We start from the raw sequence: 23514 nt of genomic DNA, 5'->3' as shown, positions 1-23514 counted from the left end.
GTGCCTCCGGATAGAGGCCGCAGGGACCTGGCAGCTGCTTCCTCGCAGCCGTGGTAAGCGCCACTGGGACCCCGCGTTCCCCCTTCCCGCACTCCAATTCCTTGGCTCAGCCCAGAGTCCGCTCCTGCACCCCAAACCCCTTATCCCCAGCCCCACCCCAGAGCGTGCATCCCCAGCCCAGAGCCCTCACCCTGCCACACCCCCAACCCCCTACCCCAGCCCAGAGACCATACTCCATCCTGCACCCCAACCCCCTGCCCCAGCCTGATGAAAGTGAGTGAGGGTGGGGAAGAGTGAGCAACGGAGGGAGGGGGTAATGGAGCAAGTGGGGATGGGGCCTTGGAGAAGGGGCAGGGCATGGGCAGGGTAGGGGTGTTCAGTTTTGTGCTATTAGGAAGTTGGCAAACCTAGAGGAAGTTCACCTGTGAGGGAACAGGCAGGGGCTGGCAACAGAGTGGGAGGCTGCAGGAAGGAAGTCTGCAGTATCTCTCCCTGAGGTAAGGGAGAAGGAAGGGGGGAGAGGACGAGTTTACCTAGTAGGCCCAGGAGAGAGGGGCTGTCTAGGAAAGCTGGAGAATGAAAAGCTTGGAGCAGCATGGTAGGAAGTAGTCCAGGGATGAGAGCAGTAAGGTTGGTGTAGCCACAGCCCTTAACTGCTCAGTACAGAGCCCTGGACTGGAACCCACAGGGTAGGCCTGGGTTCCCTTGCCATCCACTGCACAGTGCTACTGCATGGAGCAGCGAATGGGAAGACAGCCTGAGTCACTGCGGGAGTAACATAGTCAGGGCAGTGGGCATGAGCACTGCCTGACCCTGCTTGTGGAGAGAGACCTTGAAAGACTCCCCTGGAAGGTGAAATCACAGTGGGACCTGACCAGAGGGCCGAGTCACAAAGTGGCCGTACTGTGACTACATGAGCAGTAGGTGGAAGAGAAGAAAGAGGGTGCTGAACTGGGTGGAGCTAATCACCAGAAGGAGGCACCACCCAACAGTGAGTAGAGCATTGCACGATGGGCTCATATTCATGCATGTCCCCAGTTTAGTCTCCACTGACTAAAATAGTAGCAATCAAATATGGGCTGAAGTGGGGGGTTGCCAACCTTCCAGGATTGTCCTGAAGTCTCTAGGAATTAAAGATTAATGTTTAATTAAAGATTATGTCATGTGATGAAACCTCCAGGAATACGTCCAAGCTATACTGGCAACCCTAGAGTTGGGGCAGGATCATTTTCTCCGCCCCACCGTCGAGATTTATGTCATTGATTTGTATTGGGCTTGTTTTTATGTGTCTCAGTTGCAAGGCATTACACCCTGCTCCGGCCTGGACAGCATTGCCATAGGAACAGTCTAGAGTCAGAGGCAGGACCAAAACACTCCTAGAGAACATTGTGTGCTCGTTTCAACTGCTAGGTACCATCAGATACACGACTTTCACCTCACACATGATGGGCACAGTGGCAAAATAATCCAGGCAGGCTTTTGTTCCCGGCTAAAGTGAATTTCACAATCTAGTGCTATCTAAAAAAAACCTGAAGCCAGCCTTGTGTCTCTCATTGCACGTACCTGTGAGTGTATGTCACATAGAGGCATCCTCATATCAATCACATTGCATAGGGGATTGGGAAGCCTACTCAGTCTGCACCACGAGGTACTGTTTCTAATTCCCTGTTAACATGTCAGGCTGCCTGTACTTTCCCTGCTGTTTTGCCTTACCACTTTCTGGAGATTTCTCTCCTGGCTCTGGGTGGATGGATATTGTGACAGCTGCAACGGACAAAAGCCTCTCCTGAGATGGAGTTTTTCTTTATGTTTTTTAAAAAACAGATTTAAGAGCAGCCTCTAATTTTGGAGGTCGGCATTAATTGTCTGGAAGGAAAACATCTTTGTGGTGACTGGGAGGTTTATTTTGTACCTTATCAGTTCATTTATTGGTTACCATATAGCTAGGTCTCTCTCCAACAGTCCCTGCTGGGTTAATGTTCATGTACTGTGTAGCACCAGATCTGCCCTGGGTAATTATGGGTATACCATGGGGACAGAGCTACCAGTCAGCTTGAGTGTGTAGCGTTTCACTCTGCCACATCACGCCAGTGACCCTTGGAAGCCACTGAGTGCTGAGTGGATTCTGCTGTGCAGGTGCTTTTGTCTGATATTTGAACCATACAGACTCTCTGTGGTATTTTTGAAAGGCCTACCTAGCACTGAAGGGACCCTCTGAAGAGCAGGGTGTATTCCTGGAAGATCTGGGGGCCTTTACGGGCTCTCCCTTGTTTAGTGACGTATGCTAGATCCAAGAGGAACCGCTAAAGTGCATGCAGTTTGCAGTTCTGCTTTGTTGTTGGATTGCATCCTCCGGTACATGGAAGTTGGGACTAGTGGCACGTTTATTCCTTCCTGCAGGGTTTCGCTTGAGGAAGCTGCCTTTTATTTCTTTATGGAGTGGGCGGTAAGACTGGAGTTGACAAGACTCTGGGATGCAAGTTATTTGGGCCTGCTGACAAAGGGACTGTCAACTGGTAAGCAAAGAAACACAAAGTATATGATGCTTATTCCTGGCTGCTCCAGTGTCTCTCAGCTGCAGTCAAACAAAACCAGAGAAAAAGAAAGAACTCAAAGGAGAAGGAGTCTAACAGCGTACAATCCCTTTCCCCAAAACTCAACAGCATGCAAACAAGCCAAGCCGAAGTCCATCCAACCAGGAAAAAGCAGACCCTTCTGCCAGCGCTGCTGATAAAATGAGATTCTTAACACCAGCATTTGCAGCAGACCCATAGACTTCCTGACATCCGCAATACTTCAGCACTGAGATACCCTTCTCTACAGAGCAGCAGGTTATATGACAGGAGGAGTGTTGCTGCTGCATATTGTACTTTGACTTGCTTTGGCAACACCTAGGTTGAGCTAGAAGTAAATGCCACAACAGTTATTACATCACAGTTGCAAAAACGTGTGGCATGCAGGCCTCGTCAGAAAGGGGTGATGAGGGGATACAAAGAGTGCACAGTCTCAGTGTCCCAGGAGAGGCAGCTCTCGCAGCAGAAATCTATTCTATAGTAGACCTCATCTTGGCAGATAGAGGAATTGGTCACAGAACTAAAAATTAGTGATTGCTTAGGTGCAAAGGCTCAACCTAGGTGTTGCCAAAGCAAGTCACAGTACTTATATATAGACTTTATTCTATATAGATATAGATGACATTTGGTGCTTTAAAAAGGCCAATTGCACAAAGCTGAAAACAAGCCTGAGCCAAATCAGGGGGAAGAAAGATAGAATAGAACAAAATAGAAAAATGTGACTGATATTTGGGAACTGTTTAAAATCACTTTACTAGATGTTCAAAAAGCCATAATCTCAAAATTTGAGAAAGAACTGCACACTCATAAAAAAATAGTCTGGCTTAGAGGGGAAGCAAAAGGAGTTAGAAAGAAAATGGGGAAAGGGGAAAGTTTAATAGCAATGAATATAAATTAGAAGCTAGGAATTTTAGAAAGTTTGTAAGGAAAGCAAAAGGACACATGGAGAAACCCATAGCCAATAGAGTTAAGGACAATTGGAAGGAGGGTTTTTTGAGCATATTAGGAACAGAAGGAATCCTAACAATGGTATTGGTCCATTCTGAGATGGAAATGGTAGAATTGTCAATAATAATGCAGAAAAGGCAAAAGTGTTCAATAAATATTTCTATACTGTCTTCGGGAAAAAGTCAGATGAGGTATTTATATCATATGATGATGAAATACTTTCTATTCCTACAGGAACTAAGGAGAATGTTAAATAGTAGCTACTAAAGTCAGACATTTTTAAATCAGCAGGCCCAGATAACTTGCATCCCAAAGTTTTAAAAGAGCTGGCTGAGCAGCTTTCCAGACCATTGATATTGTGTTTTCAATAAGACTTAGAACACTGGGGAAGTTACAGAGGACTGGAAGAAAGCTAATGTGGTGCCAATATTTAAAAAGGGTGAACAGGCTATGAGCCAGGTAGTTGTAACCCTGACAGCTTGACATCGATCCTGGGCAAAATAACAAAACAGTTCATTTGGGACTTGATTAATAGAGAATTAAAACGAGGATAAAAAAATAATGCAAATCAACATGGGTTTATGGAAAATTGATCTTGTCAAACTAACTTGATATCTTTTTTTTATGGGATTACAAGTTTGGATGATAAAAGTAATAGTGTTGATATAAAATAGTAAGACTTCTGTAAGGTATTTGAATTGGTACTGCATGGCATTTTGATTAAGAAACAAGAACAATACAGAATCCCCATGTGCATATTAAATTGATTAAAAATTGGCTAAGTGATAGGTCTCAAAATATAACTGCAAATGGGAAATCATCATCAAGGGTATGTGTTTCTAGGGGTGTCCCATAGGGATCACTTCTTGGCCCTACACTATTTATCAGTAATTTTATGTATCCTTCCAGGTCATTAATAAACATGTTAAAGTTTGCAGATGACACAAAGATTGGGAGAATGGTAAACAATGAAGAGGGCAGGTCACTGATGCAGAGTGAGCTGGATCTCTTAGTAAGCAGTGTGTTTTAATAGGGCCAAATATGAACTTATACATCAAGAAACAAAGAATGTAGGCCATACTTACAGGATGGGTGAGTCTGTTCTGGGAAGCAGTGATTATGAAGGACAAACCAATGTCTTCAGCCCAATGCTTATCCATCTTATGTATATCGAAGGTACTGATCACCTTCATAAAGTATACTTAGCCAATGTTCCCCGTCCAGTGCAACAAACTACTGGTTGGGGTGGGTATGAGATTTCAATAGGGAAATCAGACTTCAGTATTAGGGTTTTTATTAACTATAGGTACAAAAAAGTATTGGTAAGTGGAACAGGATACCATCCTAAAGGAGCTTTAACTGCCATTCCGACTGACACAAACTAACAGCAGGCAGAGAATCCAAAGTTGGGGCTGAAACTGATTCATCTCACAATGACACTGTGAAGCATAGCATGCTGCTCTGATAGTGAATTCCCTGGCTGGTCTCAGGCTGTGTGACAGCCTTAGCAGATTTTTGTGCCCATGGTGTGATTGGAATTCTCATAATTCTATCTAGGTACTTATATCCTCCCTCCTCCCCCATCATCCCCTCCTTGCGATAGTATTTGAGTACCTCATGGTCTTTAAGATAGGGAAGTACTACTATCCCCATGTTATAGATAGGAATCAGAGGCACAAAGAAAGTAAATGACTTTCCCAAGGGAACCTGTGGCAGAATAGGGAATTAAACCCAGATCTCAGTCTCCTAAGTCCCAGACTAGTATTCAGACCACTGGAGCACCTCTTGACTATGGTGCTAGCTCACACTTTCATGCTGTCTATATTTCCTTCCGCCAGGGGAGCAGAGGTTGAGACAAGAGATACTCAACATATGATCAGATCTATACTAGGACATTCCCCATGGGACTATCCATTTGTGATTCTGTTAGTTTTTCTCGTTATCTTTATTTATAGAAGCTAGATATGGAAAAGGCCCATGAGATCAGCTGACACCCCTTCCCACCCCCAAGACTGCAGGAGTAAAATAGCCTTCACACCCACAGTTAGACTGAGTGTGAATTTCAGCCTTGATGAGGATAACTATTAGGATTGGCTGCTTGTTTGGTCAATGCCGTGAGAAAATAGGGACTCTTTGAACATTGCCTTCCTAACCATGTAAGCTGCTGCCTGAAAACTCAATCATAAGACAGGCCCAATGGGCAGAGAACTATACCATCTATCTGCTTCTCGCAACAGGGTAGCTATAGAATGCCATCAAGTAGGGATGTAGACTGGAAATGTCATTAACTTACTGGGAATCAGGGATGTGAGCAATGTTCCCTCTAATTTTTGACAGGCTGTGTGCACAAAAAATATCTTGTGTGCAAATTGTGGTGGTTCTGTGCAAATTTTCATGCATGCGGTGTTTCGCCTTGTGCGCGGGGTTTAGGATCTGTGTCCGCGTGCACACGTGCACAGCTTAGAGGGAACAGTGGATGTGAGTGTTCTTTGGAATGTTTACTCACACTTTGCAATGGCACGTGTCTGGAAGACGGGTGTGATTCCATGACTCGAGTGCCCTGATACCATGCTGATGGGTGCTGCAGAAATGCATCAAGAAGAAGCCAAATCCTGACATTCTTACCTGAAGTCGAAGGGAGTTGTTTGCTTGAAATATGGACTGAGAACAAATGAGTGAGGATTTCAGGATCTGGGAGAGTTATTAAAACTTCATACTTAAGGGCATGTTATTTGACTTTTCAAGGGAGTGTGTACTAGCTGCTGTGGATGGAAACACGCCCATGTGAAATGTACCTCATATTTCCTATACCCCCCAAATCACACTGTGCGACCTGTTCTGTTAAAACCTGTATAGGGCCTTATCCAAAGCCCAGGGTAGTCAATGGGATCATTCACATTAACTTCAAGGGGCTTTGGATTAAGCTTATACAGGGCTGCTAAGCACCCTATCAGAAAAAAGGTACCACTCCCTCAATTCCTGTCGTAGACAGTAGGGAACATAATAAGTCTGAAAACACTCTTGAATCCCATATCTTTAATGCAGTACTTTGTGCCAAAACAACCCTGCCATGTATGGCTAAACTCCCCACACCTCTGCTCTCTCTTTCAGCAGAACTTGGTACAATTGCCTCAGTAGCATTCTCAGCCTTTCATCCAGAAGTGTCCCACAGTGCTTCAAAAACTGTATATACTGTGAGAAATCCAGCACCCGCTACTGACATCCTCTGGGGTGGAGCTGCACTTCTGTCACACTCAGCCAGCAATGCCACACAAACAGAGGAGGCAAAGAGCAACAACCCACAACTGAGAGTTTGACATGTTTATATACAAATAATAAAAAAGGCAGGGACTTTCGCTATCGTTGTTTACTATTGTGTATGCAACAGGTATATCTATAGATAATGTAAGCAAAATAGGGGAGGTCATACAGGCATACAGATTCGGGGGTATTTATATGGGAAGAGATAGTGCAGTGAGGAAGGATAGATAAGGCAGTGTAGGAGGAAAAGAGACAGAGGAATTTTGAGCAGTATATTTGAGAAGACCTTAGGATTGAAGTTAGAACCTTTCAAGACAATATTTTAAATAGCCCTGAAAATGAGAACAGATTTTTCTGCCGATCAGTTGTCTTTTTTTTTCCATGTAAACATAGACAAAGAAAGGATAAATTGACAAAAACTCAATCACATTAACAAATACAGATATCAAGCCAACAAATCCTAACTGAACATCACATTCCAGACCCTCTCTGCAGCCCTCAACAGCCTGAAATGCACAGGGGTAAAGAGAGTAAAGAGCCACTAGTAATTCCAAAACCCAGTCGCCTGTGATTACCGGCCAACCTTTAAACAAAATACCTTCACACACTGTCAACCGTAACTGTAATTCCATTGTCTTTACATTCTGGCCAATGAGCTCCCAGTTGAGAGAACAGTCAAGCAGAACACAGTGTGTAATACAGAAATCGAGAGGACACAAAGAGAAAGTCCATCAGGGAAAGATAAATATTGTTCAGTACAGATCACCAAGCAATATCTACACAAATTCCAGAAGATAAGAATTGTTAATAATTTCCTCCTCTGAGTGGTCGGCCCTGGCCCCTTCTGCAACCTCTTGTTCCCATGAAGATAACATTTTTGAATTAAAAAAATCTTGGCACCATTCATGTATATCCATATCTATATGACATAAACTAATGCAGAGTTCCCCTGGATAAAACACTAGAACATTTCTGTCCCTTTGCTAGAAATCTTTGGCTTTAGACAATCGAATCTCTGTTCTCTCTGATGGATTGTATGGGACGTTTGAGGAAATACGGACATGTCTGAAAAGTTAAACTTTCTGCATTTTCTTTCAAGCAAACTCCAAGCTCTGTCTCCAACAGACATACATACAGTACTAAGTGTTCTTGGGATCAGAAAGTGAACCATTAACGCCACCACACAGCGAACACCTGCAGCTGCTCCTGTAATCCAAAATACTGGTTAAGGTCCATCACGTTTTTTTCTTTTGCTTTTCTAAATCAAGCCCTAAAATACTATCTGGATCTTCCAGAGCATTCTATGTCATTTAAACTTTTTGCACATTCCACTACTCAAAGGTTTGTAGTCCCAGTGTTATTTTCCAGTGTTTCCAAGATTGTGTGTGTTTTGGTTTTGGTAACAATGTATTTTCTTAAATAAATTGCTTTTCAGGGACTGGTTTGTGGCTCTCCACCTCTGACTGCAATGTCCTGGATCTGTACTCACTGTTTGTAGACTTTTCGATGCACAGTTCAACAAATCATCCTTCATGTGCTCAATAATCCTGGAGTAAAAGCATCCGTTCCACTTTTGTCAATTCTTTCCATGGCCTGGTGCCGGAAGTCTCATCCTCAGAGACAGCCCCTAGCCAAATCGCCAATTTCAGAAGTGGACTTGCCAGATATGAAGGAATATGGTAAACAGCTTGCATCTCCAGATATGGGAAATGTGACCAATACAATGTACAGAATAATATCATAATTACACAGAGTGTTTGGCTTGTGGGTTGCAAAGTCACTGTAAAAATGGGCTTTTCTTCCTGTGCAGTTCTGGTCCCTTTGCATATTTAGACTCATAGATACTTTACTAACTAAAACACATGTGTATTGCTTTTTGCCTGAGTTAGTTGTCCAAGAGCCATACAACTCTGAGAGAGCAAGCTGGAGTCTGTTCACAAAATCATCAACTTCATTCCAGCTTTATTACTGACTGTCATGAATCATAAAGAATCCAGCTTGACAATCAGATCCCAGACTGAGATTGCGGGGCTGACACTTACTGTAAATAAACCATTGTTTCACTTGTAAACGGAGCAAATTTCATCTGGAGTCAATGGTAACATGGTGTCCCATGGTACCATTTTTACAGGCACCTTTAAAAAGCAATATAAACAGCTTATCCTCTCTTGGAAGGGAAATAGGAAAAGAACATAATCATCATAACTTTGCATATCTACAGCTCGTTCAATTCCAGGATCTTTACAAATATTAATGAATTAAGCTTTATCAGCACCCTCTATAAAAGGTATCATTATCTTCATTTTGCAGATAGGGAAACTCAAGAATATAGAGAAATGATTTTCCTAAAGTCATCCACAGAGTTTGTCACAGGGCTGAGAGCAGAACACCGATCTTCTTGCTCCAAGTCATTTGGTTTTTAACTGTAAGAGCATCCTTCCTCTCATATTTTATACTGTATTTTATAATTCATATATAAAACATATAGCTAGAACAATTCTTTCTCTCTGTCTGTCTATCTATCACATTTATATTGTTTCTCCTTACAATAGCTGAATAGCTAATTACTGCAGCAAAAATCAATAAGAAATATATGGCTATATATAAGCAGTCTCTAGTGATGTTCTGTTTGGGGCAAGTGCCACTAAAACTAAAGTTTGAAGAGGTGAAAAGAATGTGGTATCTGTGTGATGGCAGAACAGAGGAAGGTGAGGTTGCGGGGAAAAAAGGAATAAAAATTTTTTCAAGTACTCAGCAAGCACATAAGAAAGCCAAATCTCTCATGGAGTAATAGCACATGGCTCCTTTATTGGTATGAGCTGACAAAGGAAGTGTGTTCTTTGCTTGCACACCACCTAGTACTGTCTCTATCTAGGAATGCCATTTGTTCATAAATCCCAAGCCTCTAGCCCCTTGGCCATGTTTATTCTAGAGGATTTTGCTTCTCTTGTGTGTTTATTCTAGAGGATTTTGCTTCTCTTGTGAATGAGGAGAGAGAGTCTTCACTGGAGCCATGATTTGCTTTTCTTTTGGAATGCCATGTTATTTTCTTATTATTATTTTTGACAGCATCCAAAAGTATGCTAGGTACGTCACACGTAACAGTTCGTGCTGTAGTTTCAGAAAACTGGAATTTTTAAGTACATAATGTGGTGAACTAATTTGCATATGATTCTTTAGCGACAATAAAAAAAACCTCCACCTTAGATGCAACAAGCCATTTGTGCAAAATTATACAACTGAGGCACAGTGGATTTCATTCCTGATCCCCACATACACGATCAGTTTAAGCCTTGAAACATGAGGATGATAATCTGTGCCCCTGAGAGAGAAACACATATAACTTTTATATGAAATATCACCTCACCACATTGCTGATAAATGCCTACAATGATCATCATAAGTGTGTTATTGTCACCTATCTCATATATATATATATTGTGTGTACACCCACACACACCCATGCACCCGGGAAGTACTGTATGCCATGCTTTGTACCTCCCTCCCTCTCCCATGAGAAGGAAACCCAAGACTTACTCCTAACACATTGAGGACCAGATCCAATCTTTCCATTGACCTCAGTGGAGCTGAGTAGCAGAAGGAGGATGGTTTCACAGAAATCTCACCTTAATAGGAAATATCACACTTTTTAAAAAGGTTGCTTCTGATTGTTCTTTACATGACAAATCTAGGTCTGGTCTTGTCTTGTCTGGCACTCTATGGATGGCTGTAAATCTACTGGCATTATTACCTCACAAGAAAGTGAAAAATGCAGAGAGAGGTAGGGATCTTTTTAGTCACAGTGTTTAAAATTTTTGGGGTTTTGTTTGTTTTTGTTAACACCTAGAGACACAGTAAAAAAAAAAAAAAAAAAAAAAAGCCCTAATAAACACTTGGGGGAAAGGCCTGAGATCCCCACTTCAGTTAAGGCATAAGAAAACTCACAAAACACAACTGAGACATCAATGAGGTTTTCCTCCAAGGAAGACCAGACTTGAAATCCCTGCTATTTCTAAGGTCAGAAACAAGCCTCAAACACTTCTGCCTCCTGTTTTTTTTTGTTTGTTTTTGTTTTTTTAAGCCCAATTTTCAGGCCTTTTTTATGCAACAAAAACAAACAAAAAGGCTACAAACCCAATTTTATTTTTCCTTTGCAGGGTACCTGTAACATGTTTGTTATTACACCTATGTACAGTATACATACAAACCCCATGTCATGGAGCACTTCTGGGAGTTCATTGGGTCATGGGGAATTCGTAGTCAAATTTGTTGCTCTTTTTTTTATTCTGCAGTTTGATGACATCTTTCTGATATCAGGATGCCCAAAGCTGTACACAATATTCTAGACCTCATCTTCCAAGTGCTTCTGAGGGTGCTATGCTGCCAGGGAGATCATTGCAGAGGGGAAGGCTCTCCCTGTGGAGGCTGAGGGATCAGTGAGCTGAGGGGCAAAGTTTCCCGCAGATCCGCAGTCTACATGAGTTTAAGTGCTCACATGTCTCTTACATGGCCCCCAGTGTTCTCTGCCCCATGAGGGGAGAATTTGAGGAGACTTTGTATGATAAATGTCATGGAGTTTCCTGAAACCCATGGGAGAATTCAGAATGGCCTTTTGTAATCTGAACATTGTCTAGAAGGATGTGTTCTTTATAATGCCCCCCCCCCCCATGCTGCTTACACTGAAGAGTCCTGTCTGTGGTAGCATAATTCCTGATGACTGAGAAAGGGTGCAGCTGAACCTCCTCTGAACACAGCCGAATTGCAAGAGCAGCCCAAGATGAGGTGTTCAGTACCATGTTCAGTACTGTTTCAGGAACCACAGCTATCCTTTTGCTGCAGGATAGCACTTTGTTCTCATTATTCCAGTTGGAAGCATAGGCCAGATTTTTTTTTGACTCAAGCAAAACTTCTCTCTTTTCTTGCTACCTGTTCAAAGCTCTAACAAGCCCTGCTGGTTTGGTACCTCGTTTAACTAGAGACTGTTTCATCCAGACATTTGCCTGTTACTGCAGAAAGCTCTGATGCTCCATGAATCCCAAACCTCTCGGCACCTTCCCTACATCCATTCGTTGGTCTCTGTCATGTACTTCTAGTACACTCTAGGTTGCAGGGCTGCTAATAGCAGGTCATGCTCTTGTACCAGATATGTACTGGCTACAGATATTCCTTTATAGAGAGAGATACTAGAGATTTGTCCCTGAGATCTTTTAATGCACTGCTAGGAATAGCTGCTGTGTGCTTAAGTATACTATAATAGTATAATATATTATAATTAACAATATAGTACAGTTTAACATTTTATTACATCTCCCTCATTACATTTTAAATTCCTAGCATTTACAAATTTGACACTATCATGCTATCTTTAAAGTTCAGTACAGATCAGTCTGCTAAGTGTCTCTGAATCACACTGGTTTTCTAATCACCCAAAGCAGCCCAAATATGTAACAGCTTGGTCATCTAGCTGTCCATTAGTTGCAACCACTGCCTGTAGTCAGTTTCAAATCTTTGAGTCTTTGTCTTCTTCTGCACCAGCCATCTGTAGTGTTTGCTCTGTTGATTGTTCTTTCTGAGAAAAAAAATGTAGGCATTGATGGTTTTTGTGAACTCTCCACTGTCAGTCTTGATCACATATGATCTGGGCACTGAATTATTTTTCTTTATGACAGCTGGCATTCTCCATCCCTTTTCCCCATCCAGTTTGACACAAACATGGTCACCAGGTTCTAGACCCTGAACTATATTCAGTAGCTGTTAGTGTTAATCTGTAGTTCAGAAGAGCAAGGAAAGGAACTTCCTGCTGTAGGATTTTCTTGGCTGTCTGTACAACTCTCTCAGCCTCTCCATTTACTTGTGGGTAATGTAAGCTGCTAGTAACATGATCAAAATCATATTTTGTTCAGAATGATTTAAATTCTGCTGCAGTGAATTGTGGTCCGTTTTCCATCACTAGTTGTTCTGGAATACCAAGATGAGCAAAATAACACTTCAGTTTCTCAATAATACTGCAAAATGTTATGTCTTTCAAGTACCTTACTTCTATATACACAGAAAAATAGTCCACTATGATCCGGGCATGATGTCCTCTGAATTTGCATAAATCTGCAGCTAGTCTCTTCCAAGGTCTGTCTTGTATGGTTCATCATTGTCTCTTGATGATCTCTTGTACTAGATCTCCTTTCAAAAGTCCAATGTCACCAAATTCTCCATGGAGTTCTTCCACTTTTCTCACTAGGCCCATCATGGCTTCCATGCTGCAGCTGAGAAGGATGTTGGCATTTGAGCTTTTGATCACATGTACTCTGAATGCAAAGCTTTTGTCTTTGTAAATTGTTTCTGTGGTGAACTGGTCCATACAGATCAGAATACCCCCAGGGCTAATCAGGGCTGTGTCAGGTGATTTCACTTCTGGGAGGGTTGAAGGTAATTGTCAATCCCTCCTGAGATGACTGTCATTTTTGTTCCTGAGTCAATTTTAAAGACAACAATCTTTCCATGAATACTCAGTTTCACTCTCCTGGCAGGCGCTGTGTCATTATATGTGATAAATACCAGAGACAATGGCCCTTGATTGTCTGTAATATTAGTCAACTTCCTGACTGCCTTGATATGGCAAACAGCTGCAAAATGTCCATATTTTGTGCATTTATAACACCTTGTGCCTTTGGCTAAATATTCATCTGTTGGGCTATGAATTTTTCCACATCTTGTATATTTAGAATTGAAGGCTTTGTAATTTGCCTTGGACTCCCTCACGGATTCAGGGCTTTTATGGTAATGACTTTTAGCTCTCATGCTGTGTCTATTTACAACTTCTAAGTTAGTTTCAGGTTTTTCAAGCTGCTCCTGTCTTTTGTTCTGCTGTTTGACTAGTTCAGACTGCTTTCCTATCTGTATAGTTGTGAGCAGATGTAAGTTTGTCTTTAATTGTAGTTGCTGTAGGAGGTTCTTGTCTGATAACCCAATAACCACTCTATCTCTAACATTTTCACTTTTTGCAGAGCAAAAATCACAGTTTTCAGCCAATGTATGCAGAGCTCTTACAAAAGATTAAACATTTTCTCTTGGTTCTTAAATTCTCTGACGAAACCATTCTCTTTCATAAACCACATTTCTCTGAGGTATAAAGTGTGCATCAGACCTAGCCAGAACCCTTTCATAGTCATCTTTGTGACTGTCTTCAGTAACGGCAAAAGATTTAAAGACATGTTCTAGCTGCTTCCCCATAACACAAATTAAAGAAGTTACCTGAATATCTCCAGTTTCAAGGTGCGAGTTTTGTAACAATGTAAAATCTTGAAAAATACTTCTTCCAGTCTGTCCATTCTGAAGGTGTATCAAAGCTGAAGTTCTCTAGGGCATTGAAGAGTGGCATGTTGATGAGATCTGCATCCTTTGTTACTTTGTTCCTGCTGTTCCTGCTCTCCACTGGCAACAGTTAGGTTGCCCTTACTTCTGACACCATGTCATGTACTCCTTGTACACAGTAGGTTCCATGGCTGCTGCTAGCAGACATGGACTAGCTACAGAGCTTCTTTCCCAGAGAGAGCTATACCAGATGTCTTCAGTCTAAGATCCTTGAATGCACTGCCAAGAATGCATTTGTTGATGGAAGGATCTCAGACAGTATCCCTTGCAGTCCATCTCCAATTCTCTTCCCAGGTCTTTGATTTTATCCCTTCACCCATTCCCCTGAATCTGTACCTCTGGCCTTGGCTCCTAGGAAACATCATACAATCCTGTTTGGATTACAGGGTATCTCTCTTCTGTAGAATGGTTGGCTTGGTTGGGTCAGCATAAAGAGGCTTCTTTGGAGTAGAATGTAGAGAAGGCTTTTATTAGTGGAAAAGTGGGTGTGGACAGATCAGCATAGGCTGTGCACTTGTGGCTTGGCTAATGTGGTGTATCAAGAGACAGAGCAAGAGTTATGCCCCTGGAAAGTGGCATGTGGTTTCATCACAGAAAGCAGCACCATTAGAATATCACTCTGAACTCATTTTTTTACACAATCACAATGCTTCCCCTAAACCCAGTGTTCCTGTTGTGTGCTTATGAGCACAAATCTATTACTTCCTCTTCCTTAGACTATTATGTAAGCGTGAATAATCATTTTCAGAAGTTACAGTTGAGCACATCATTACTGAGAGACTGAATCAGACAGGGCCCAAATTAACTTCAATCACGTCTTCAGCTTCCACACGTGCACAACCACATTCTCTCTCTTCCTCCATTCTCTCCATCTCCCATCTCTCCCTCCTCCTTCCTTTCCCTCTCAGCCTTCTCCTCTCTCTCTTTCGCAGTTTCTCTTCAGATCCCATTTCATTTTCTGCCCTATTCTATGTCCCTCAGCTCTTACCAGCCTCTCCCCTATCAGGCTCAGCAGTTCAGGGCATTGTCACTCTTCCCTCCACTGATTTTTAAATATACCTGAACAACAGAAAAGAACGAGGAGTCCTTGTGGCACCTTAGAGACTAACAAATTTATTTGAGCTTAAGCTTTCGTAGGCTAAAACCCACTTCATCGGATGCATGCAGTGGAAAATACAGTAGGAAGATATATATATATACACAGAAAACATGAAACAATGGGTGTTATCATACACACTGTAATGAGAGTGATCAGTTAAGGTGAGCTATTACCAGCAGGAGAGAAAAAAAACCTTTTGTAGTGATAATCAAGTTGCGCCATTTCCAGCAGTTGACAAGAACGTGTGAGGAACAGTGGGGGGGAATAAACATGAGGAAATAGTTTTACTTTGTGTAAAGAAAAGGAATACTTGTGGCACCTTAATTTATTTGAGCATAAGCTTTCGTGAGCTATAGCTCACTTCATCAGATGCATTACTTTGTGTAATGACACATCCACTCCCAGTCTTTATTCAACAACACCTTGTCTAAATCATACCAGAGCTACAGTAGAGACAGCGGGGGTTGCTCAGGGGAAAGAAATGGCCGCACAAACTCAAAAGCCACTACAACAGATCCTGAAGCCCTACTCTCTTTGATGGGTGAAAACCAAGCAAGGACCTCAGGATTTACCTCAAAAGGCCTGTAGCTCGCTGATAGAGAAACTGAACCTGTGCCATTGAGCAAGCTAAACTAGGACTGTTAAGTGGGACATTTTCCTATCAATCTCCCATGTAAAACCCTCCTTCTAAGTTTGTGGGTGACCTTGAAGTAGATTGTTAGAGTTCCCTTTGGAGAATAAGAGGATCAGCTGGGTCAGGGGAGGGCAGGGAAGACCCGTAGCTGGTGGCTCCTTGTTTGCCTGCCTCACTGAGCTTTGTGATGACCACTTTAATCACAGCTGCACTGACCCAAGTGTCTGGTTCATCAAAAGAAACCCGAGCTCAGTGTCTATTCTGGGAAATTCAGTGAGAAGGGAAGGGGGTGGAGGTGGGGTGGGGGGTGGGAGTTTGATAGGAAGATACCGTTTCCATGGTTTCAGGCCTCTTTCTTTCTCAGTGCTCCCTCCCTCCTCTTCAGCAGCTAATTCCTCCTGCCCAGGGCTCAGGCCCAGCTCTCTGCCTCCTCACTGGGATTCACCTTTCCAGGCTAGGCACTGGCTCACAACACGACTCATCAAATCCTTCACTGTTGGAACAAGGGGGCAAATTCATCCCTGGCATTGACGTCAATTCATTTGCATTTGCTTACACCATGGCTGATTGTGACCCCGCCCCCTCCCGGTGTCTATTATTTGTTGTTCTTCCCACTGAGCTTTCAGGTTGTGCTTCCTGCTGCCAGCCTCCTCTTTCCCTCCAAATTGTGCTGCCCTCTCACATGGGTGAGGCCTGGCTAGATACACAAATTCACTGTTCAGAGACTTGCAAGAACACGGGGGAAAACCACTCCGTCACTAGCAAGGACAAAGCCTTCTCTCTCCTGTTCTTTCTCTTGGGGCAGGGAGTTCTCCAAGTTCACTCCATTTCCCTCTCTGAGCTCCCACTTCAAAGCCCCCCTCCTCCACCCCCCACTGCAGCAACCTTCTATCTGTTTTGGAGGAGAAGTGGACATGGACCCAGCTCTGCTCCAGGTCAGACGCAGAACGGGGTCACTGTGGTGGAAATTCCTTCCCAAGGGACTGAACACAGTCACAGCAGAGCTCCCAGCCCCTGTCAGCCTGGAGAGCAAGCGGCCAGGTGCAGGTCATTCTCTCTCACTCTCTTTCTCTCCTTCCCTAACTCGTTCCCCCCTGCCCACCCCCAGCTCCCATTCCTAGCAGGCCCTTTCCACAGAACACAAGAAGCAGCAGAATTCCCGGCCAGAGTCTGTTACGGCAAAGAGTCCATTCAGAGGTCTAGCCTCTTTTCACTGGGAACACCCCGGCCCCTTTTCCTGTGAAGGAGTGAGCGCAGCAGAGCTTAGAAACAGGCTCATGGATACAAGTCCCAACACAAGAGAGGGGGAAATGGGCCTGTAAAGCAGTCTACCCTGTCATTAAAATATGAAAAGGATTAAGCTTATCATCTGCTTAGGAAACAGAGGAGAAGTGGGAAGTGGCAGTGTAAGGGGCCTAAAGCTTAGTTTGCTTTTTATCCCTGGCGGGGAGAACTAAGCAGTGTTTACAAATATGCTGACAGCCCAGCACGGATCATGCTCCAAAAACACAACGTCTCTGCTCCAGGCCTGTCTTCAAGCCTCGGCATCGCCTCCCTACAGCCAGCAAGGACTAATAAATAAGAGCAGCGATCCAAAACATGACACAACTTTTGAGTGACAGTTTGCTGTGCCTGGTGGCACAGAGCGTGTCCACACATCCCACTGGCAATTGCTCTGGTAAAAAAATATTATTGTCTGTTCTGCAGTGGGATATTAAAGACCGCAAGGCACTTTGTGTAACAGTTGGGATTTAGCCAGAGCTCTGTGTTCCCCGTCTCTAAATGCTGTGATGCAATAGCTCTGCCATGGCCTGGGCACCCATTAGCTCCCATCCAGTAGGTATTTAGACCCTGTAAATGAGCATGATGCATGAGCTGGCCCCTCTGCACAGGAATGAATTACACCCAGAGAGCGTTTTGAAATCCTTTGGGATGAAAGGCGCTATATAAAGAATTACAATTTGTTATGATTAAAGATAACCTTGCCCTCTCCTCTCCTTCCCATGTACTCAGCCTGACTCGTACTTACTGGAAATTCACTCCTCCCACTGCCACTAGTTCCTAAGACCTGTTTATTTTGATCTCTAGAGGGTGCTAGAGAGCAATGTTTAACTTCCCTGACTAACAGACTATTTACTTGTGGTCCCTGTTGAGCATCTTTGTTAAACTAAGAAGTACCTTGGGGTAAGGGTCCCATTACACAGGTGGCTCTCCCATTCCTCATCACTCTCAAACTGAACACAAGTGGGGATTAGCCAGGGGCAGAGAGAGTGCTAGGGTACTCTTTGCCAGTCAGAGGCTATGGGGATCTGGGATGAGAGTGGAGGGGCCTTGGCACGGACACCTGTCAGCAACATCCACACTCTACATGCTGCTAGTCGACCCTTTAGTATTGCCCACTTCAATACCTCTGCAACACATATGCCTGGAAATTAGGTGCTCAGGTGCCAGGATGATGGGCATAGTATAAGAACCAGAATACAACAGCGGACAAGAAACTATTTTCTGTAATTGTGTTCTTCCAAGCCTTGGAGCAATGAACTGCTGTATCCAGTCAGGCAGGGTAGCACGGAGTGAGCCTTCGGCTACATCTACACTGGGACCTGGGGGTGCAATTCCCAGCGAATGTAGACATATCTGTACTCACTCTCATTGAGCTAGGGTACTAAAAATAGTAGTGTAGTTGCAGTAGCATGGGCAGCAGCGAGCAGCAGCATGGTCGAACCACCCCAAGAGGAAACTCACCTGGATCCCATGGGCGGCTAGCCGGTGCCACCACTCACCACTGCCCGTGCTACCATGGCTATGCTACTGTTTTTAGCCTGCTAGCTCAACGGCTACATGAGCTGGGAGTCACACCCCCAGCTCCAAGTGTAGATGTAGCCCTAGCATGAACACGCGCGCACACACACACACACAGCCTGTAATCTTTTCCAAAAATTGGATCATCCTGAACCTACCCAACTAGGAATTTATGCAAACTTCAGGCACTCTGCATGTTCAAACATAAAAGAAACATTTTTGCCCTTTACGCTTCCCCCGGGATGAGAATGAACAGCTGAGACCAGGCAGAAATGCCGGCCAGATTGATTATCTGAAAAATGACCAGCCCTGGTGGTGTTCATTCTCCTTTCTGTGTCAGGACCCAGGTAGAGTCGTGAAGCTTAGGAAAACCCTTCTGCTTCCAGCGAGAGGTGTTCCTCATTTTATTCCTTGACACGTTTTTCCTGAAGGTCACGGGTGCCCAATATTGTCAATGCTAAGGGGATGCGTTGGCATTTTGCCAAGTCTTCGAGGCCTGCATATTAACTAATATAAATGTACATAAGATTTTAATCAGAGCTAAATGTTCATAGTTATTATTTTTTCTTTGGACAGTAAAAGCACACTGCCCCTTCCAAAATACAGAGGAGAACAAACTAGGCTTTGAGAATGGCAAGGGAAGTAACAAGAGAAACTGGCCCAGCTTCTTTGCAACCAGCTTCATCCCCACTTTCACCTTGGGTGTGGTGACATGCACTATGCACTTCACAGTCAGTCAGGTAGACAGGAAAAGGCCCGCGAACTTTTGAATTTCAATTTCCTGTTTGGCCAGGGTGGCAAGCTGCAGGTGACCATGCAGAGCTCATCAGCAGAGGTGATCATGCAGAGCTCATCAGCAGAGGTGACCATGATGGAGTCCCAGAATTGCAAAAGAGCTCCAGCATGGACCAAACGGGAGGTACGGGATCTGATCGCTGTATGGGGAGAGGAATCCGTGCTTTCAGAACTCCATTCCAGTTTTCGAAATGCCAAAACATTTGTCAAAATCTCCCAGGGCATGAAGGACAGAGGCCATAACAGGGACCCGAAGCAGTGCCGCGTGAAACTTAAGGAGCTGAGGCAAGCCTACCAGAAAACCAGAGGTGAACAGCCGCTCCGGGTCAGAGCCCAAAATATGCCACTTCTATGATGAGCTGCATGCCATTTTAGGGTGTTCAGCCACCACTACCCCAGCCAGGTTGTTTGACTCCTTCAATGGAGATAGAAGCAACACAGAAGCAGGTTTTGGGGATGAGGAAGATGATGATGATGGGGTTGTAGATAGCTCACAGCAAGGAAGCGGAGAAACTGGTTTTCCCAACAGCCAGGAACTGTTTCTCACCCTGGACCTGGAGCCAGTACCCTCCAAACCCACCCAAGGCTGCCTCCTGGACCCACCAGGCGAAGAAGGAACCTCTGGTAGTGGACCTTTTAAAATACTATACATGGTTTAAAAGCAAGCATGTTTAATGATTAATTTGCCCTGGCATTCGCGGCTCTCCTGGATGTACTCCCAAAGCCTTTGCAAAAGGGGAGGGCAGCCTTATTCCATCCACCATGAAAGGACACTTTACCACTCCAGGCCAGTAGCACGTACTCGGGAATCACTGTAGAACAAAGCATTGCAGTGTATGATTGCTGGCGTTCAAACAACATCCGTTCTTTATGTCTCTGTGTTATCCTCAGGAGAGTGATATCATTCATGGTCACCTGGTTGAAATAGGGTGCTTTTCTTAAGGGGACATTCAGAGGTGCCCGTTCCTGCTGGGCTGTTTGCCTGTAGCTGAACAGAAATGTTCCCCGCTGTTAGCCATGGGGAGGGGGAAGGGTGGAGGAGCTAGCCACGCGCTGAGGGGAGGCAAAATGAGACCTTGGAACGAAAGCACATGTGCTATGTATGTAATGTTAACAGCAAGGTTTACCGTGAAAGAGTGTACCCATTGTTCTATAAAATGTGTCTTTTTAAATACCACTGTCCCTTTTTTATTTCTCCACCAGCTGCATGTGTTTCAGGGATCACAGGATCTTCTCCTTCCCAGAGGCTAGCGAAGATTAGAAGGCGAAGAAAATGCACTCGCGATGAAATGTTCTCTGAGCTCATGCTGTCCTCCCACACTGAAAGAGCACAGACGAACGCATGGAGGCAGACAATGTCAGAGTTCAGAAAAGCACAAAATGACTGGGAGGATAGGTGGTGGGCTGAAGAGAGTAAGTGGTGGGCTGAAGAAAGGGCTGAAGCTGAAAGGTGGTGGCAGCATGATGAGAGGAGGCAGGATTCAATGCTGAGGCTGCTGGAGGATTAAACTAATAAGCTCCAGCCTATGGTTGAGCTGCAGGAAAGGCAGCAGGAGCACAGACCACCGCTACAGCCACTGTGTAACCAACCACCCTCCTCCCCAAGTTCCATAGCCTCCTCACCCAGATGCCTGAGAACATGGTGCGGGGGCCTCCAGCCACCCAGCTCAGCCACTCCACTTCAGAGGATTGCCCAAGCAACAGAAGGCTGGCATTCAATAAGTTTTAAAGTTTTAAACTTTTAAAGTGCTGTGTAGCCTTTTCCTTCTCTCCTCCACCACCCCTCCTGGGCTACCTTGGTAGTTATCCCCCTATTTGTGTGATGAATTAATAAAGAATGCATGAATGTGAGGCAACAATGACTTTATTGCCTCTGCAAGCAGTGATCGAAGGGAGGAGGGGAGGGTGGTTAGCTTACAGGGAAGTAGAGTGAACCAAGGGGCGGGGGGGGGGGTTTCATCAAGGAGAAACAAACAGAACTTTCACACCGTACCCTGTCCAGTCATGAAACTGGTTTTCAAAGCTTCTCTGATGCGCACCGCACTCTCCTGTGCTCTTCTAACTGCCCTGCTGTCTGGCTGTGAGTAACCAGCAGCCAGGCGATTTGCCTCAACCTCCCACCCCACCATAAACGTCTCCCCCTTACTCTCACAGATATTGTGGAGCGCACAGCAAGCAGTAATAACAGTGGGAATACTGGTTTCGCTGAGGTCTAACCGAGTCAGTAAACTGCACCAGCGCACTTTTAAACATCCAAATGCACATTCTACCACCATTCTGCACTTGCTCAGCCTGTAGTTAAACAGCTCCTGACTACTGTCCAGGCTGCCTGTGTATGGCTTCATAAGCCATGGCATTAACGGGTAGGCTGGGTCCCCAAGGATAACTATAGGCATTTCAACATTTTATTTATTTTCGGTTATTTTCTGGTCTGGGAATAAAGTCCCTTCCTGCAGCTCTTGAAACAGACCAGAGTTCCTGAAGATGCGAGCATCATGTACCTTTCCCAGCCATCCCACACTGATGTTGGTGAAACATCCCTTGTGATCCACCAGTGCTTGCAGCACTATTAAAAAGTACCCCTTGTGGTTTATGTACTCGCCAGCTTGGTGCTCCAGTGCCAAGTTAGGGATATGGGTTCCGTCTATGGCCCCACCACAGATAGGGAATCCCATTGCAGCAAAGCCATCCATTATGACCTCCACATTTCCTAGGGTCACTACCCTTGATAGCAGCAGATCTTTGATTGTGTTGGCTACTTGCATCACAGCAGCCCCCACAGTAGATTTGCCCACTCCAAATTGATTCCCGACTGACTGGTAGCTGTCTGACATTGCAAGCTTCCACAGGGCTATCACCACTCGCTTCTCAACTGTGAGGGCTGCTCTCATCTTGGTATTCATGCGCTTCAGGGCAGGGGAAAGCAAGTCACAAAGTTCCATGAAAGTGCCCTTACGCATGCGAAAGTTTCGCAGCCACTGGGAATCGTCCCAGACCTGCAACACTATGCTGTCCCACCAGTCTGTGCTTGTTTCCCGAGCCCAGAATCAGCGTTCCACCACATGAACCTGCCCCATTAGCACCATGATGCCCACATTGCCAGGGCCCATGCTTTGAGAGAAGTCTGTGTCCATGTCCTCATCACTCTCGTCACCACGCTGACGTAGCCTACTCGCCTGGTTTCGCTTTGCCAGGTTCTGGTGCTGCATATATTGCTGGATAATGCGTATGGTGTTTAATGTGCTCCCAATTGCCAAAGTGATCTGAGCGGGCTCCATGCTTGCCGTGGTATGGCGTCTGCACAGAAAAAAGGCGCGGAACAATTGTCTGCCATTACCCTGACAGAGGGAGGGGCGACTGACGACATGGCTTACAGGGTTGGCTTACAGGGAATTAAAATCAACAAAGGGGGTGGCTTAGCAAGAAACAGAATGGCCCCCTCAAGGTTAGAACTCAAAACTGGGTTTAGCAGGCTGTTGGGAGGAGAAAATGAATAAAAGACAAATCTGGTCTATTTCTTGTTTTGATCCACTTCATCTATCTTTATACATCTTGCTGGCAGCAGACTGTGCAGTATGACCGCTAGCCATCGTCATCTCCTGGGTGCTCGGCAGAAGACGGTGTAGTATGACTGCTGGCCATCATCTTCTGCTGGCTGCTGATTAAAAGACAGTGCACTGCCAGTAGGACTGAATTGTCATGAGACGAAACTTGAAAGGGAAATGACCTGGCTGAGTCACTCCCATGTTTGCCCAGGTGCCCCTGACCTCATCAAGGTCAGTTAAAAGAGCACCCAGGACTACGTCGACGACAACTACCAGTCATGCTGCACTGTCTGTTTCCAAAAGGCAATAAACTGCTGCTGTGCAGCAATGCAGTACCGCGTCTGCCAGCACCCAGGAGACATACAGTGATGGTTAGCTGAGCGGGCTCCATGGTTACCGTGGTATGGCGTCTGCACAGGTAACTCAAGAAAAAAGGCGCAAAATGCTTGTCTGCCCTTGCTTTCACGGAAGGAGGGAGGGAAGGGGGGC

General features: G+C 44.6%; 1 long non-coding RNA gene across 1 annotated transcript in view; it reads left to right on the top strand.

Moving 5' to 3' along the window:
• LOC140909366 (uncharacterized) overlaps positions 1-21331 on the top strand; it is a 29331-nt gene extending 8000 nt beyond the window's left edge. Inside the window, exon 2 of the long non-coding RNA XR_012158187.2 lies at positions 20684-21331. This is a non-coding gene — a long non-coding RNA (uncharacterized LOC140909366). The remainder of the gene's footprint in view (positions 1-20683) is intronic.
• The last annotated feature ends 2183 nt before the right edge of the window (positions 21332-23514 follow it).

Source organism: Lepidochelys kempii, chromosome 3, assembly GCF_965140285.1.
Source record: "Lepidochelys kempii isolate rLepKem1 chromosome 3, rLepKem1.hap1, whole genome shotgun sequence".
In the NCBI taxonomy this organism is placed as follows: domain Eukaryota; kingdom Metazoa; phylum Chordata; order Testudines; family Cheloniidae; genus Lepidochelys; species Lepidochelys kempii.
This window is presented reverse-complemented; position numbering and strand designations above follow the sequence as displayed.